This window comes from Parambassis ranga, chromosome 20 (genome assembly GCF_900634625.1).
Source record: "Parambassis ranga chromosome 20, fParRan2.1, whole genome shotgun sequence".
In the NCBI taxonomy this organism is placed as follows: Eukaryota; Metazoa; Chordata; class Actinopteri; family Ambassidae; genus Parambassis; species Parambassis ranga.
In genome coordinates, this window is record NC_041040.1 from 6,282,639 (window position 1) to 6,299,818 (window position 17,180).

A 17,180-nucleotide genomic window follows, 5' to 3' on the forward strand; every position below is an offset into this window, starting at 1 on the left:
AAAGTGATGTAGGGAATATGAGAAGTTACAGTCAAGGCTATATTTGAAGTCAGCTTTTACTGGCCCTGTGTCATTCACTGACAAATCAAACCTCTTACCGCGCTGCTTCAGTTTGTTTATTCACTGCACTGACAGAGTCATTGAGGCTTTGAGGTGGCCCTGACACTGCTGTTATATTCTTGTTGACATGCCTTCCTTGGCTGACACTGCAGTCTCCACCGGGTTAGTGGTTAGTTCTGAATAATGCATATTAAGTAATGAGCTGCCCAAATGGATCGGAGGACAGTCAGTTAGGCCTGTGCATAAAGCAATCAATTATTCGATCAATAGCCCTCATTAGGCCATCATATAGTTAAGCCGTATGTATGGGTCTCTGGTTGGAGTGAATAATTTACAGCCCACAGAGGGGAAATGGGATGGCTGGCTCAGTTCAATGCTGTCTGATGATGTCGCCTTGGTCTAATTCATAGATGTGGCTGCATGTTTATAGTCTGACCATGTTGTCATTCTTTTTCTATATATTATGATTTTATTAGTGTCTGCTGTGGTTGTCCAATCCACTCTTTAAGTGGCAGGCTCAGCTAGAGCCAGTCATGTACTGTAAAGTCTGTAAATCCCTCAACTTCAGTAATTAAGATGGACCTGAAAATATGGATTTCTAAATACATCATTCTCTGGGCTGCCACTAAATGGCGCCACTGTGCACATCTCTTTTGTAGCCACTGGGTTCAAACACTATTTATGTGTGGAAAATTGCACCAAATAAACTTGCATTAGCCAACACAATGGATGCATTTGAGGTAAAAACCTTCGCCGCACATGTGAAATCTCACGTCGTCTTCAAAGCCGTTCACGTGGAGCCGTGCTGCGCGGCCCACTGTAAAATTTTTCAGATCTAGGTTGGCGGTCGCGATTCCTACCAGCAGCGGTTTGTCTTTGTTTTGGTGCTAATGAGCGCCGCAACGTGCACCCGACGCAACCTCGCAGAAGGGGGCAATGCTGGGAACCAAGTCAAAACCGCTGGCGCCAGTCCCACATAGCGATAATGTGAATGAGGTGGAGCTTTCGGAGATCTGAGTGCGCCGCTGCCATTGCCGTCTAATCCCACAGGACCCTTAAAATCTACTTCAAAACAGCATGCACAAGTTTTATACTGTACCGTATGATTCTGCTGTTTTATTGTTATTTAGTTTGGGAAGAATTTTCTAACTTTGAATGTGGGAATCGGATTAGTCATTATTCGCCTTATCCTCGATTTTCACTCACAATTACCAACAACGACTGTCTTCCTCTCAATCATTAGGCTAACCAGCAGTAGTCTCAATTCCCTCCTCAGTGTCTTAAATCCCCTTCCTGCTTTAAGTGGCCATGTTTCCTTCTTCTAATTGCATCCAGCCGTTTGGAATCAGACCTGAATGGTTGTCTAGGTGTTAATTGGTTTGAAGGACTGCTAACAGGAGACAAACAGGAGAAAGCTGCATTAGGACGGTGCATGTGGCACATAAATAGTATAATGTGGCCTGGCTGCTGTCATGCCTTGTTTAGAGGTGTTCTGGCTTATGTTCTCCCTGAGGTGGCCTTGGAAGGAAGGACAAAGTTGAACAAACACACATGTTCTTGTGTTTTACCCGATGCAGTGGTTCACACTGCAACTTTTTACATTGACATCTACTAAAAAAACCAACAGCATTCTGATAGTGGATAGTTGACGGTTGGATGTCTACACTGCTTGGATGTCTACACCCACACAGACACACAAAGAGTAAAGGGAGCATCTCATTCTTCACTCATTCATGCTTACTGGAGTCACCCCCATCCCAAGACATACAATTAATTCATAAAGTCTTTCATAAAACATGAGTTATGGGCTGAAACATAGTCACACAGCTCATGGAAATCTTACATTTGGCCACCTCTTACCACTGCCTGCCTCGTACTTAAAGCAATGACACATCAACATAAGCTCTCCTGCATCCAACTGTGATCTTTCAGAATGCAGGGCTAAGGAGAGGCTCTTTACATGTGAAGTTGAAATATAACCTTTTTTTTTTTCTTTGGCTGAGATCCTAGTGTCAAGGCACAACTTTACATGAATTCTCTTCAGTGATTTTTCTGTCAAACTGGAAGAAGTACTCCTGTCAAGCTTGGAGTTCAAATTACCAGCCTAGAAAAAAAAGAGCAAAAGCAAACTTTTCAGTGTTTGGTTTCCTGCTTGAGTCAAAAGATTTCCTTCCCTGAAACCATGTTCTCATAGCTTCAGCAAAGTACGAACAAGTTTTACATGTGCTCCCTGTAACAAGTGTCACCGGGTGTCATAAGCTGCTGTTTTTCCTGCTGAGAAATCTGCTGATTGTGTTCATTCAAAGCTGCAGCTTACACATCTTCCGAAGGGAGAGCTTAGGCTCTGGGGAGGCTTTTTGTTGCACCACAAGACACTTGCTGCCTTTCCTGCCTGCCAAGGCCTTGTTTTTTTTAACACAGATCAGCCTTCCACCTGCAGGAAGAACTGACATTTTGGCTCCTGGTGCATGCTCCACTTTCCAAAGGAGCCTTTGAGCCGGGCTGAGGGGATTTGCAGCTGTGTACAGCACAGGGTGAAGCTGGATCTCCAGCTGGTGTTGGCATGGAGGTGGCACAGAGCGGGCTAGTGTCGTTCCAGCCAGCAACACTTTCCCCAGTGTTGTAGAGGGATGGATTGTAGTGTGGATGAACATCTCTCTTTTACCAACAAGCTTTTTCTCTTTTACTTCCTCCCAGACCAGTATGCAGAAGAAATTGAGGCAATGATTGGAAATAGTTGGTATCATGGTTGTGTCAGTTGTCTTAAAACACAGGCAAAGGTAGAATTATAGTTCAAACTAAAGGCTTGAGAAAAACATATGATCTATTTAAAGACTCATGATGTTTGAGAGTCCTAGAGCTGGTGGCCAGATCTTCCACTGATCACTGATCCATCCCATAAACACAACCCTTAATAGTAATAATAACATCCCACTTAAATCCTTAATTTTACGTTTTTACACACTTAAGCATTTGCCCATGCACATCTATATTCCTTTTCTCACACTCTTACCACTGATTCTTTTCACCGCCTCAGCCACTGACTGCCGTGGCTATGTTAGTGTAATAGCACTGCAAATGAACTGTAAGGCTTCAGCGGAAAAGCTCATTTATCGCTCCATATTCAGACAATGAAGTTTGCACAGACTGGTAGCTTAAAAAAAACTCAAGCCTCTTGAGATTGGCCAATTGATATACATGGCTGGTGAAAGGAGACATTTTAATATAAGTGACTGGTGCAGAGTAAGCATGAGGCTAGGTCTGCGTTTTAGAATACAAAACAGGCAGAGGTAAAGTTTTGATAGGCAGTGACAGGCAGACAGAGTGAAAGGGAACAAAGAGGCAAATTTAAACGGGAGAAATGGGGGAGAAAGACTAAGTTTGGACAGATGAGAGCAGAAAATATGAGCACCGATTCACAGGTTTTGGACAGGAGAGAGGTGCAGAGCCTCTTCTCTCAACCCCTGACAGTCTGACAGTATGATCCACCAGCTGATTTACATTCATGCCACCATGTGCGAGTCAGGCAGCAAGCTCTGCCATCTTGTGAAGTGCAGATCTTTATTTCACCTCTTCATCTCACAGCAGAAAATCTCTTTGGTGTTTTGTAAAAGAAAAAAACAAAAAACCCTCTGGGCAAGCCCGAACAGTATGCAGCAGGTTCTGCCAAAGTAATGGTTTGTGTACCCAAATGAATTTTGCAACTAGGCTCCTACTTTGACAACTCTTTGAGAAGTCTCAAACTCAGGACCAAGTCTTGACAGATAGTCGATGATCTAGCCGACGATGATTTGTGTAATTTCTTGTAATCACAGGGCCTTTTGATCTGTATCATTGACTGACAAATACTGTCAAGAAGAGCTAATGAATGCACTCAGATCTATGTTGCTAAAATATATCACCAAAGCAGATTTTGACAGGTATAAACCTGGGTCAAAACAGACCTTTGACACATGTACACAAACATCAACACCTCACAGAGTCTGGATTCATAGACATCTGTCTGTCTGGAGATGGGGAGTAGTGCACTGCTGTAAATTAGCAGAAGAAGAAGAAGAAGAAGAAGAAGCCGAGACAGCAGTAAACAGGCACTGTGGTCTGCCCTACGGCCTGAACTTGTCATCAACACTGCCAATTAAGGGTTGATTAGGAGGTGGAGCCGAATTGCCGACAGCTAACTACTCACTGCCAAGACCTCGATCTCACCCTGTTCACCCCATACCCAGCCCCAACCCACTCACTGCTGCAAACACACCTCCGCCAAACAACCAGTCATTTAAAGCAGCATCTCTAAAGTTGAAGTTAAAGTGAAAGACTGCTGTTTATCTTGTGTCAAATATAAAAACAACTCAGTGTGTTGAGATGATTCTCTTTTTTTTTAGTGCTCATTCATGATGCTCAATTTTCTGTGTTTTGATTTAGAAGAAGTAGAATTCTCCACATAAAGGTTGATAAAGGATGATTTATTGAAATTCAACACTGCTAGACTGAAGATACTCAAAACACCACTGTCTTATGTGCCTGAGCCTCTTTGACTTAGCTCCGTTCTTAGGCTTCGGGCTTCAGATTTGCCCCCCTCCAGTTTTCAATCTCCAAACCTGCTCAGCCCAGATCAGAGCTCTGCTCAGCCCAGCACAGCTTCTCAAGGTTGGGCCAAGGAGAAACTGCAGAAAGGCAACTCTTGCCATCTGTTTTATTTGGATCCTGACCCACATCTGACCATGAAGCCAGGTAAAGAAGAAGACAGTCCTACATGTGAGATTTAGACCTACACAGCAAACAAGTACTTTTAGTAACATGAGGATGCTGTTCTTGTCTGATCAACATAATTTGAATGGTTTTTGCAGCTGATTGTTCTGGTGTGAGACATATTTAGTGTTTCTCCACTGTAGGAACTGACATTTTAAGGCAGGATGCATCTTTGTTTGTGCCCGTACTGCTAGAAAGTGCAGAAAGTACATGTTTTCACAGAGGATGGCCTGGGCACTAATAAATGCTTGACAAAATGCCTTAACTCCCCCCAGAACATCAACACCAGTAATAATAGTGCATAACCTCAACAATTAGTCTCTCCCCCCCCGTGTATCTGACAGGCGCAGAGTTTTCTTTTAAAACATAAATATTGTTCCTCCCTAAACTGGAGCCCGAGTCATGGGAACCTTCTGGCCTTTACGCAGCGTCCCCCTCTCTTCCCAAGGTCGTGCAGCCTAACTCACTAGCCTCCTCCTAACTAACTCGCCCATGAGCTGTGGCATCTTCATCTATCACAGACTTGATAAGTGGAATCTTTAATTACACCCTCCTCTCATCCCGTGGATCTGTATCTCTTTTCTCTGTCCTCCTAACAGACTCCCATCCATCCATCCATTCTTAAAGATCCCTCCCAGGGAAGGCTATAGCATGTCACTGTCCCAACTCTCGGGACTCAGTAAGTCGATCCAACAGGAAATCAATAGCAGGGCCTAATGCTGAATAATTGAGGTTACGGGAGTTCAGCAGCACTCCCCAGACATACACACCCCCACCCCGGCATGTAACCTCCCATTATGCACAGGGTGGGGCACGCCGTTTGGGTCACTACATTCGTTTGACTTTTCCATTGTGACAATTTTAACACTAGAAAGCCCTTACAGTTTTTTTTCTAGCTTGATTGTTTAAAGCTAAAAATACTGATCATGTGACTTCTCATGAAAGACATACTGTACGTGTGGGGAAAACACTTACTCACATACGAGTAATAACACATACAGGAGCAACAGTTCTCTCCTGTTGCCTTCCCATACAGAAGTGGTGAGAAAAGTTACTTGCAAGGTATTTGGAGTGTGATGTGCACTAGAGGGCACAAGCTGCCTTGCAAAGACAGCAACCTGCAGTTGGAAGGAACACAGAGGGTGAACAGAGAGGCAGACCTCAACGCAAATGGTTATTAGTAGGCAGAACAGACGGGAACTTAGAGAAATGTATAGAAATGTGGTTAGGGAACTCTTAACAAGTGAACTGAAAATGACCTGGGTGATTGCGGATCTTCTTCTGCAGCTTATAGAAATGTTTCAGGGCTGCCAAATACCAAATGTATTTAGTCTGTGGAATGTTTGACTCAAGGGTTTGTCTGAGGTATTTGTCAGACAGCGTGATTGTCAGTACGTATGTTTTTGTAGCAGGTACATTGAGATTTGAGTCTGTTCTTGGCTGTCAGTGTTTCATCTGGCAGCGTTTATGTAGCAACAAAAAGCTGTCAGTATTAGTTTGTTTTTAATAAATAGTGTGCTGACCCAGTCTGCCTTTTAGAAGACACAGATTAAGATGCCATCAACACGCACATGCAAACACATCTGCAGCTTTTGCACTTACTGATTTGTTTACTCTTGGAAAGCTGCATGCATATCTCTGAGAATCTTATGGATGTAATTCAGTTTCTACATTAAGCTGGCTGCCATACAACCCAACACACACACACAGACACACACACACACAGCCAACCTTACTACGTAGAGGTGCTGAGCTCTCTGAAGTGATGTGCTTGGCTACAGCCTCAGAAACAGCAGGGAGAGGAAGAACAGAAAAAAATACTCAAAATCTCAGCAGCCTGTGTCCTTGTTATTCAGTCTGAAGATTCTGTGCTGGGTTTTCTTGCTGTTGTTATATTCTTCAGACATTCTGCATGCCTGGCTTAGAGTTTCTGCTCTTAGAAACCCCTTCCACACACACTTCTATCCTTCAAGTACAATCGTGCCTACAATAACAATCAAGGAGTTCACATAATTGGATCAGAAGCACATTGCACGAGGCCATCATTAACATATCTGTCTAAACATTATGTTAGAACCATCCACACTCGCTTCACACACATACACTTGTGTTGTGGTGTTTTGTCTGTCAGATTGTACTTGTTAAGTACACTGTTGTACTGCTTGCTTCTTGTCTAACACATTGTGGTTATACACTACTCTCTCACACAAAGCCAGGCTTGTGTGTGTTCACTGGTAGGCACAAAGCCATTTCTTTGTTGTCTTCCCGTGCGATTCTGTGTGTTAGCGACAGTGTGTCACTTCTCACACTGTGTGTTTACACCCCTGCAAATACACACATAAGGACAAGCATCCTCTTTCCCTGCTTCTTCCTCTCCCCTCCAGGCTAAGGCCACTCAGGCCTGCAGATGGCAGATAATGACAGTGCTGTCCCCACTGGCTAGTTGTGTGTGTGTGTGTGTGTGTGTGTGTGTGTGGTGGGTGTTGGCTCTGTCTCGGCTCAGTTCAGTGCCAGCAGCAGGGTGTTTAGCTCCACTCGGCTACCTCCTTGCTGGCTGACTGGGTGATTGGGTCACTGGTTGGCTTGCTGGCTGACACTTTTTTTTGGCTCCAATAGCTAACAGACTAGATAATACACAACTATTAATACATAATAATACATGACTCACTGAATAGTTGTTTTTTTCTACTTTGTGGTTTCCTTTACTCATTAGCTGACTGGCTGAAAATCTTACTGTCTTATTTAGCAGTAGAGCTGAGCACCAGGCTTCTTGATTGACAAGCTGACTGGCTTAGTGGCTGATAGCTGCTCAGCTAAAAGACAGGTAGGGATATGCTAACTAGGCTCTCTCTCTCTCTCTCTCTCTGTGTGTGTGTGTGTGTAATAAGGACCTCAGGTGTTCCATTGTGTATTCAGTCTGTGCCTGCTTGTCTCTTTCTGGTATAGAAGGTTTGTAGATAACAGTCTTGTTACACTCGGACATTGTCTATCGTCCCTCTGTACGCATTGCACACATTCCTCAGTTTTTGAACAGGAACACCACACACAGCGATAGGGGGTGTGTTCTTTGGTTTTGGTTAGATGGCAATACCAACAAAACACAATGGAGAGCTTTTCATGCTTAAAGGATTCAGGTGTTGTCAGTGGATATTTGAATAGGCGATATCCAGGCCCAGACTGCCTGTTCCCTGCATTGCTAATCATTGCCTGATTAGCAATGGAGTCGCAGAGAGTTCAAGACTACACTGTGATTGGTCTTATCTTGTATGGTAAATGCAAGCACCCACAGTACAAACACCTCTTTTGAGAATGTGGGCTTTTTGTTTGTGCCCAAATCTGGATGTTCCAGATAGCATGTTTTTGTTTTTAACTGCAGAGATGAAAGTTTCTTCATTAGTTAGTTTGTTAGACTGTGTCAGTATGATAATTATGCCAGGGTCTGACTTTAAATAACATTTCATGCACATATTTTAGCTACTTGTTTGTTATTTCATACTTTTGTTATGGCCAAAAACTCATGAACCTTGGTGACATAAGGTTCGACGTCACCCAACTTATCCCTTATAACTTATAGCCACACAGTGGTCACTACAATTATTAGCATATTGGCAGGATGAGGGTTCTCTCATTTTAGCGTTGCTCGTCAGCAAGCCACTCTAAGCCACTTAAGAGACAAAGTGGAAATATTCTTAAAATTATTCTTCTTTCCTGTAAGCAAAGACAACCTTGTATCCTTTGTATCTCTTGTGTTAGCTTGGTAGTCATTGTCAAAGCTGTCACTGCTGGTTAGCATATCCCAGTTACTGTCAGATTTGACTGCACCTGTTCCACTAGGACAGAAGATCCTGCTTTGTTGTTGCTGTTGAAACAATTATTATTTTTGGATGGATTACCCATCTTCTATATTGTATTTCCTCGTAAAGAAATTGGTGTTTTTTACACATGTGCACACATTGTTCATGGAAAAATCATCACTGAATATGAGTTAACGCTCCTAGTAACAAAAACTGTGTTATGTATGTAATGTATTCCAAGTATTGAACTCATTGAGGTATTTGTTTTGAAGTCTGTTTCAAAGGGCTTCACTTTGCATTTTAAAATAGTCTGTGTGCACATTCAGCCTCTGTTGTTGGTCCATGGCCCCGGGCTATGAGACAGCTCACCCAGGGCCATCCCAGGTGACGGGGGGAGAAGGCCACCCAACAGGGACAACAACACTCTCATTTGGCCAAATTATACGCACCTCAAAGCCAGAAAATTCATCTTAAATCCGCCTGTCATACTGGAACTGCATTTTGATCTGTATCTTCCCAAAATCTGATGGATTTATACAGGTCTGCTTGAAAGCTAACTCTTTGTTTATTCCACTTGCTTCTTTTTAGAGAATAGATCTCTTTATGCAGATCACACAGCTCTCAGACCCAAACTCCCACAAGTAAACACAGCACACAAAACAGTTATTTAGAGAGAAAATCTTACGTTAAAACACCTACTGTAGCTTGGATTTTGATGTATGGTGCACTCAGTGAAAGGAGGACATCCCGAAACAGGTAATCTGTAAGCAATCAGGGCAAGCATGCCTGATACAAGAGTTCTAAAGTGTAAATTCGTCTGATTAATGATTAGGTCTAAAGATATGAAACACCTGATTTCCATTTGCTCAGACTACAGAGGATGTCTGGCCTTGTCAAGGATACGGCCCTCCCTCTCTGTCTGCTCCACTCTACTTTCTGTTACCCATTCCGTCCATCTCTTTCCACCAGGGAGGCCTGAAATGTTTGAAGCTTTCCCTTTTTTTCTTTTGGCCCTCTCTCTCTCTCTCTCTCTCTGTCTGTACAGAGGTCCCTGGATGTGGAGTTTTTTAATTACTCTCTCATAGCTTTGTGCATAACCAATGAAAGATTGAAGGGCACTTCCCTCTGAAATGCACTGTTAGAATATGGGTTTTGCTAATGCTATCGCTTTGGGAGAGGAATGCTAATACACAAACTGTGACTTTTTTGTGCTTTTGTGTGCATCTGCAGTTTGTGTGTGTACATGTACGCAGGTGGGTACACTCATGTACGTTGTGCATTTGTGTGTGTGTGTGTATTTGCGGCGTGTGTGTGGCCTCTAGACAGACTGTCTGGCTGTTGTTTTGCATGTGAATCAGAGCTGGCGAGGAAAGGCATTATTAGATTGGGAGTGCAGTGCGGTGGAGGCAGGCTGGATGAAGACTGTGGGAGCAGGTATAGGTTCAATGCATTGATTAGATTTCTTCGAGACCAGTTTGAGGGTGCAACACCTGAAGGTGCCCGCAACAACTCTTGTTTAGACAGCAAAGTGAATGTGGGGTGGAATGAAAATCAATTGAGGATGGCATAAACAAATGATTAGACTGCACAAACTATTTTGGGTACAGCCCGTGCTTTCTGTGCAGTCAAGTACAATGTCCTTCAAAAGAAGCAAAAAGTAAAGTGAAAGAAGAAAATCAACCGAGTCTCAGGAAAATGTGAAAATAAATGTGTTTGTCCGCAGCGGCAAATGCAGTCGTTTCTCTAAAAAGGCTGAGAAACATTGACTACAAATAACAATGGACAGACTTTTTGTGACGTCACCCAGAGGTTCCTAAAGAGCAGCTTTGAGTCCCTTTGCATTAGCACGTTGTTGCTAATAGTCCTTCTAAACTCCCATTTGATCAAAATTCCATGATATCCCATGATAAGATGTGACCAGGGACACTTAAAGATACATTTTCAAGAACTTAATATCAAACTCATGATAACCAATATCACGATCATTTGAAACCCTTTTTGTTGTTAAAACCTCACCAACCAGTGAGTGGAAACGGTAACTGTGATAACGATATTGATAACTCCAGACTTCCCCCAGAAGGCATGGATCCCTGTCCCCTGTGGGTCACTTGTTATTTAATTCCTTCACTGTCATTGTAACTTGGTCGAGTCAGCTTTTGTTAAGTTAAGTTTTGGTATTAAAACTATGGTTCGATCGTGGTTTGGCTCACTTTGTCATAACCAAGAGTTTAAAATTGAGGCAACTGGCCTCAGAGCATAGTTTTTTGAAGATGTGTCGCCACTACCTGAGTGGCTTCATTGGTTCTTCAGAATCAAATTGTCAAAAAACTACACAATAAATCTAGTTGCATTTCAAACTAGTAGATATAACACAGCCTAGATGAATGAGAGTCTTCACATTACGAGGCAAAATTGTCACATACAAAATGCCTCAAAATTAGTTTCTCATATCTTTCTCATATCGTTTTATTGTGAAACTGATCCTTTTTGACATGAACCAGTTTGAGGTGATTCTGGGTCATAATAGCGTCTCAGTCAAAGTTATGTTACAAAGTGAATTGACAGTAGAGAACCTCAAGACATTTCCGTACACCTTTTTAATGGAAAAGTATAATTAATATGATTACATTTAAAAGTGTAGACGGGCTGATGGAACAAGATTAGTTCAGCATTATTTCTTGTGTCTGCTCAGTGTTAATTAGTGTCAGGTGATTGATGTTAATTTAGCCCGTCGAGGTCAGAAGATGCTTATCATGTTTCTTGCTTTCTTATGGACACCCACCTTAATTGCTTTCATGAATATGTCATCATTTCTCCTTTTATTGCTCCCCGCTCTCTCCTTCTTCTGCTCCCTTCCACTCTTCCACAGCGAATGTCTCTTTGTGAGCTTTTAAAAAAACTGTTATTTATTTCCCAGGGCTGAATAGGGTAGCATTGTACATATGACCAGAGGTTATAAGGTATTAATATACATGGAGGTGCGCGTCAGGGGCGTAATAGGAATTTTCCCTCCTGTCAGCACTGCGTAGGTAGTGCTTGCACACGGCGCCCTGATATGTGCGAATTCATTTCCCCTAACGCAGAAGGGAAACATCAAAGGCAGGGACGAGAACGTAGCCTGGTGGATTTTGAAAGGGATGAGTCTCTAATCTGGTTAAACTTTGCTTGCTCTGTATATTTTCACACTGCCTCCTCCGTCCACTTTAACACCCCCTCCCACCTTGTGTTTTTCTCTACAAACCAAAAGAAATGATGAGTCAATGTTTTAGCTACATAAACCAATTTCTCCTTGTTCAGACATTAAATTTCTATAAGCCTGTCATCTACCAACACCTCCACCACCACCCTCATGCTTCAGTAAACGGGAGGATGTGTTCCACGTGCCGCAGCATCTTTACGCATTACGTTTGCTTTGCAGTGTGTGTCATCATTTCAGGTCTTGCCTTAGCAAGCCTTCAGGGCGCTCTTCCCTTGAATCAACCCTGTGTGACAGCACCTGAAATATGCATATGTTCCTAAAGCACTGCAGGGTGCCATCTGAGGGTTACTTGGGATGCTAGTGATGGTAGGCCAGAGTGCTGGAGACTTATTTGCTGAATATTTGATGGTTTTAATGAGCAGGAAAAATACAGGACTAAGCACTTTGTTGGTTCGTTCCACTCACGGTGTGTGAGAAATAATGGACGATAGGCAACATTGAAATATTAAAAAGTGTGTGATAGAATAAGAGGAGGCAGGTTCATTCAGTGTGATGTTGCTTAAGGTCATAAAAAGTTAAGGTCAGGTTCCTGTAGATGAGTGCTTTAAGGGAAATAAAACGAATATATGATCAAGAAGAATGCAACATCAAAAACTGTGCTTGATTGATGATCAAACTGTACGTCATTGATTGATTCTTAAAAGATCCATGGCTGCTGCTGGGAGGGGGGGGGGGGTGAACGGATGGATGGACAGATGGATGGATAGATGGGTGGTGTGTGGATGAGGGATAGTGGTTGAAGCAGCCATTACTCAACAAGTTTAAAGTCCTTGGAGTTTCTGGTGGAGTAAGTGGCTTTCACAGCTTCCACTGCTACTGTACCTGTAATAACTTTGCGCCCCTTGGTGCCCTTGCAATAAAATGGTGATAAATGATGAGGAGGGGAGATGAAACCTGGTGTGTGGGTGTGAGGGTGTGTGTATGTTTGTGTATGTGTGAGGGTGTGTGTAACAGAAACAGTATGTGAAAGACAATGCATAGCTGATGTTTTGCTGATTTGAAATCTGTTTTGTATTATTATAATGGTGGTAAATGAATAATGGCTGCTGTTCAAACTACAAGATGTACTTTAATAGTTTTTGCATGCTTGTTGCTCAAGTGGAATACATTTAAGAAATGACCCTTTAACAGAGGGATGTAGAGTAAGAGCAATGTTTTTTACTGCTGTATAAAACCCTCAGATAAAAACAGAAGGTACTTTTAAAATATATAGCCTGTTGGCTAACTCTTATCACACTGATCTGTGTCACCTCTCGACCTCTGCTGCACAGACTCTGCGTCTTTAACCAACATGGCAGCACCCACATTTTTTGGCCTCACTTTCGTACAATGGATGAAGACGAAACTGTCATCCATCTGTGTATATGCAGTGTATGGTTTAACTTCACTTTGATCCTTCTGACCGGCTCTTAGCTGTAGCAACAAGCTAACAGGTAACAGGTAGAAGGTAACATGCCTGCTGCATTCTGGATGTTGATGTTTTACCATCTTTTTGTCAAGAAGGTATTATTTGATCTGTTCCTCAGCATTTAATCGCTTAAACACAGCTTTCATTTATTCATCAAATCAAGTATTACACTGACTAAAATGTTATCCCTTTCCTTTCACAGAGTCATTTGCATCCACACACACACACACACACAAAGAGAAGTAAAGTGAGCTCAGTAAATTAGTGTTATCCGCCCATTCTTTAAGTTGTAATCACTGCTCATTTGACACACTTTGAATTTTAGCTTCTGGATTGGAAAAGAGCAAGACAAATGAATAAAGAATCTTTGCCTCCGAAGGGTGACTTTTTGTGCAGTAATAAATATTCACAGCAGGAAGCAGCCTTGTACGACTTTGGATGTGCTCTTTAATTGAAGGTGTGGATTGAGCAGACAGGTTTCCCGCGGGTTGAGTCATGTCACAGCCATCCCTTCCATTCGGCTGTGAAAAAGCCGCTGTGGCAGATATGGATTAGTGTCAGAGCGTTGCAGCGCAGGTATTACACATCTCTGTTGGCAGTGCCAGCGCTGCCCCGTGACTGCTAATAACCTCTGTTGTCTTGCGTCTTTCGGAGCCCCACTCGGTGATCGCTCAGGACGGCTGTTTTGTACAGGTGCCAGTCCTAATGCCCGGGCTTCTTGGCAGATCAGAGGTTGTGAAGTTAGAGGGGTGTGTTTGGTGGTGGTGGTGGTGGTGGGTGGGTGGGGGGTGGAGAGAGGTTGTCAAAACAGCTCCTCAACCTCCCCCCACCTGCTTCCTTCCTCTTCGTCTTCTTCTTCTTCTCCACCTTGCTGCCAAAAGCCGGAAGGAGATCAAAGAAGGCCAACATGAAAGGCATCCCTGAGATTCTGTTTTTCGGTGCCCTGCTCTCTCTGTTATAGATATGGAAATGTTGAATCCCAAATACAACTTGTACCGAGGCTGCAGAGAATGCCCAGCCTGTCTGACTTTCTCTCTCTCTCTTTCTATTTTCTTTTCTTTTGCTTCTTCTCCCCATCCTCCGCCTCGTGTCACCCCTTCATCATCATCTCTCACCATCCCCGGCTCTTGCCTCTCTCTCCAGCAGCCCTCAGGCTTCCAGGTAGATAGCGGTTGATTGGCAGCTGCTGTGACAGTCAGTGGAACAGGCTGAGAGTGGATGAGTGTCAGCCTTGCTCCAGGGGCTTAAGGCAGCAGTAATGTTGTAGCTCCCTGCTGGAGAGAGAGAGAGAGAGAGAGAGTGCCCTTGAAATAAGACTCAGTCAGTTCTTCTCTTTTCCTCGCTTCTCTCAACTGGAGCAGGTAGGAGCTAAATAGGTTTTTCAAATCGCTCCAAAGTTTATCCTGAGAGTGGAAAGTGGAACATTTCTTCTACCCACAGCCTGTAACATGCTGTCCCTCTCTCATTCCTCTTTCCCCACCTTTGGTTTTGATATAAGTGTGTGTTTTTAGCTCCATGCAGCTCTTTAAAATGGTCTCTTTCCCTCTCTCTCCCGTCTGTTTTGAATCCTCAGCCTCAGCTGTCACGCCACTTGACAATTATCTCTGCTGTTCTCATCTGTACATCAACTTTTTCCTCCTTTTGAAAAACTTCTGAATACAACTCGCTGTACAGCAGCAGCCACAGGGGAAAAGTGTGTGAATAAAAAAAATAAAAAAAACTGAAACGTGAAATCGTCTCAATTCTAAAGTGCCTGTGACCAATTCCCAGACGGAGGGAAAGCGTTTTGTGATGGCTTTTACTGTGTTGCTGCTTGAGCTGTGTCCCACCAACAGAAAGAATTGCATCATTTTTTTTTTTACCCCCTCTGGCCGCTGCCCTATTCTCTAACGTATACAGAGGACAGCATGGAAAGAGCTTAGAGAGAAAGAGGAGGACGTGTAATGGGGTTCTTCTCTAAATTCGCCTCATCCAAAGAAGCTCTGGGCATTGATGATAACTGTGCAAGTGAAACAAAGGTTTCCAACTTCTTCCACATGTGTGTGTGTGTGTGTGTTTTGGTCACAGCACTGATTCTGAGCGTCTGGACTGCACCCTTATAGATAGACACACTTGTTGGAAATACAGAAACTAAGTTATTTTGGCTTGTAGATTATACCCATGGTAGACTCATAGTAATAATAATCATAACTGATCAAATTATAGGCTGAAGTTTTGATTAATCTGTACTTTTTTGGGACATTAACTGAACCTAACTTGAGTTATCAACACCTAAATAAGGTTTAAAAAGAGAACAAAAAGCTTATAATGAGTTTTTGCTGTTTAAGTATATGAGTCGGATGACTTGGATGACACACACACACACACAGAGAAAAAGCCCTAAGCCCTTCACATCTTTGGTTATGGGGGACGAAAGAGCACTTTCAAGAGCCCATAAATATTGAATGCAGGATAAATGCAGGACCATTTGATTATGGGATGGAGGGTGTTTGAATGAGTTTAGCTGTACATGTCAGATACCAACAGAGTGCTGTGGAGTGTCTGGTGAAAGGATGCAAGGCAATGGCAAAGTGGACCTAATTAGTGGGATTTGGAATGTATTTAAAAATGAATCGCACAACAGCAGTATTCACCACTTCTCTAAATGGGCAGCTGGCAGGCACAGGGCTTGTCGGGATGCTAAATACTCCAAGCAATATATGAATGGGAGGCCTGATTGCTTTGTTACTAATGACTCACTGGCTAGCACACACACGCACTGGAGCAGAGTAAATACATTTTGGGATATCCCTTCACTCAGCCACCTTTTCCTATCATCAGAACCATGGAAATTCAAACTAGCACAAATATTGACTAATTAAAGATGTAACCAAACATTTAACTGAGGGTTGCAGATGGCCAAGGAGAAGAAATATGCATTCATGCAAAAAGTTTGAAACTTTTTAAGGAATTGAGAATTGCAAAAGAAAATAGAAAATATCAGCCAATGGTCAGTAATAGGCTACCTTATGTGCTAAAGGATTTTGCCCAAGGTAGCCCAGGACATGAAGTAAAAAAGAAAAAAGGGAGCACCACAGGACACCCCAAACAAGATCTGTGAGCAAAACAATGCTGTACATAGAGCTGGGTTCCACAGTTTTCCACAGCAAATGACCAAGACCAGCCCACAGGTCCACGGTGGTGAGGGCTGCCATCCAGAGATGGAAAGACTTTACATATTCACCTGATTTGGCACCCTCAGATTACTAACCCAAGATTAAGGTGAAGCTCTGTGGTCCTTACTTTGACGGCAACGTTGCTGCAGCACGCCAGAAGGAACTCCTTCTAAACGAGTCCACAAACACGCCACCATATCAAACCATACTGGTCAATATTTATCCTCATTTTGCCTATTTAATTATATTAGAAGTTAAACCGCCTTTCACATTTACCAATAAGCAAACCTGCTGGATATCACTTCCTTGAACTGCCTCATTTCTATTATTGAGGCCTTTTTATTTTGTAGCAGCAGATCTCTTTCCTCACTGATTGCCTCTCTGGTGCACCAAGCAAATTTGCGATAAACCCTTACAACCTGAAGAATGTAATTTCAAGATCGGAATGGAACGTGATTAGAGTGAAATGGGCGAAGCCTTCAGTGATGGAGTACGTCTCAGAGATGGCGTTGGGATGCTTGGAAACATCTTAGAGGCAGAAAAAAACTTTAATTGTGCAAAGCCAGCGTGAGAGATGTCGCTGTGAATTACGGCAACAGTAAACCACATGGGCATACTCGCGGGAAGGCATAAATTCAGACGCAGATACACAAACACATACACACTTAAGCACCATCCTCTGCATATGAATTAAATCAAAAAGAGGAGCGGGGACCTCTAAACTTGTTTATATGCAGATTTCCCTGGGTCGGGGT

General features: G+C 42.9%; 1 protein-coding gene across 3 annotated transcripts in view; it reads left to right on the plus strand.

Moving 5' to 3' along the window:
* Positions 1-17,180, plus strand: part of pard3aa (par-3 family cell polarity regulator alpha, a) — a 296,902-nt gene that overhangs the window by 74,906 nt on the left and 204,816 nt on the right. The gene's annotated exons all lie outside the window — the stretch shown is intronic.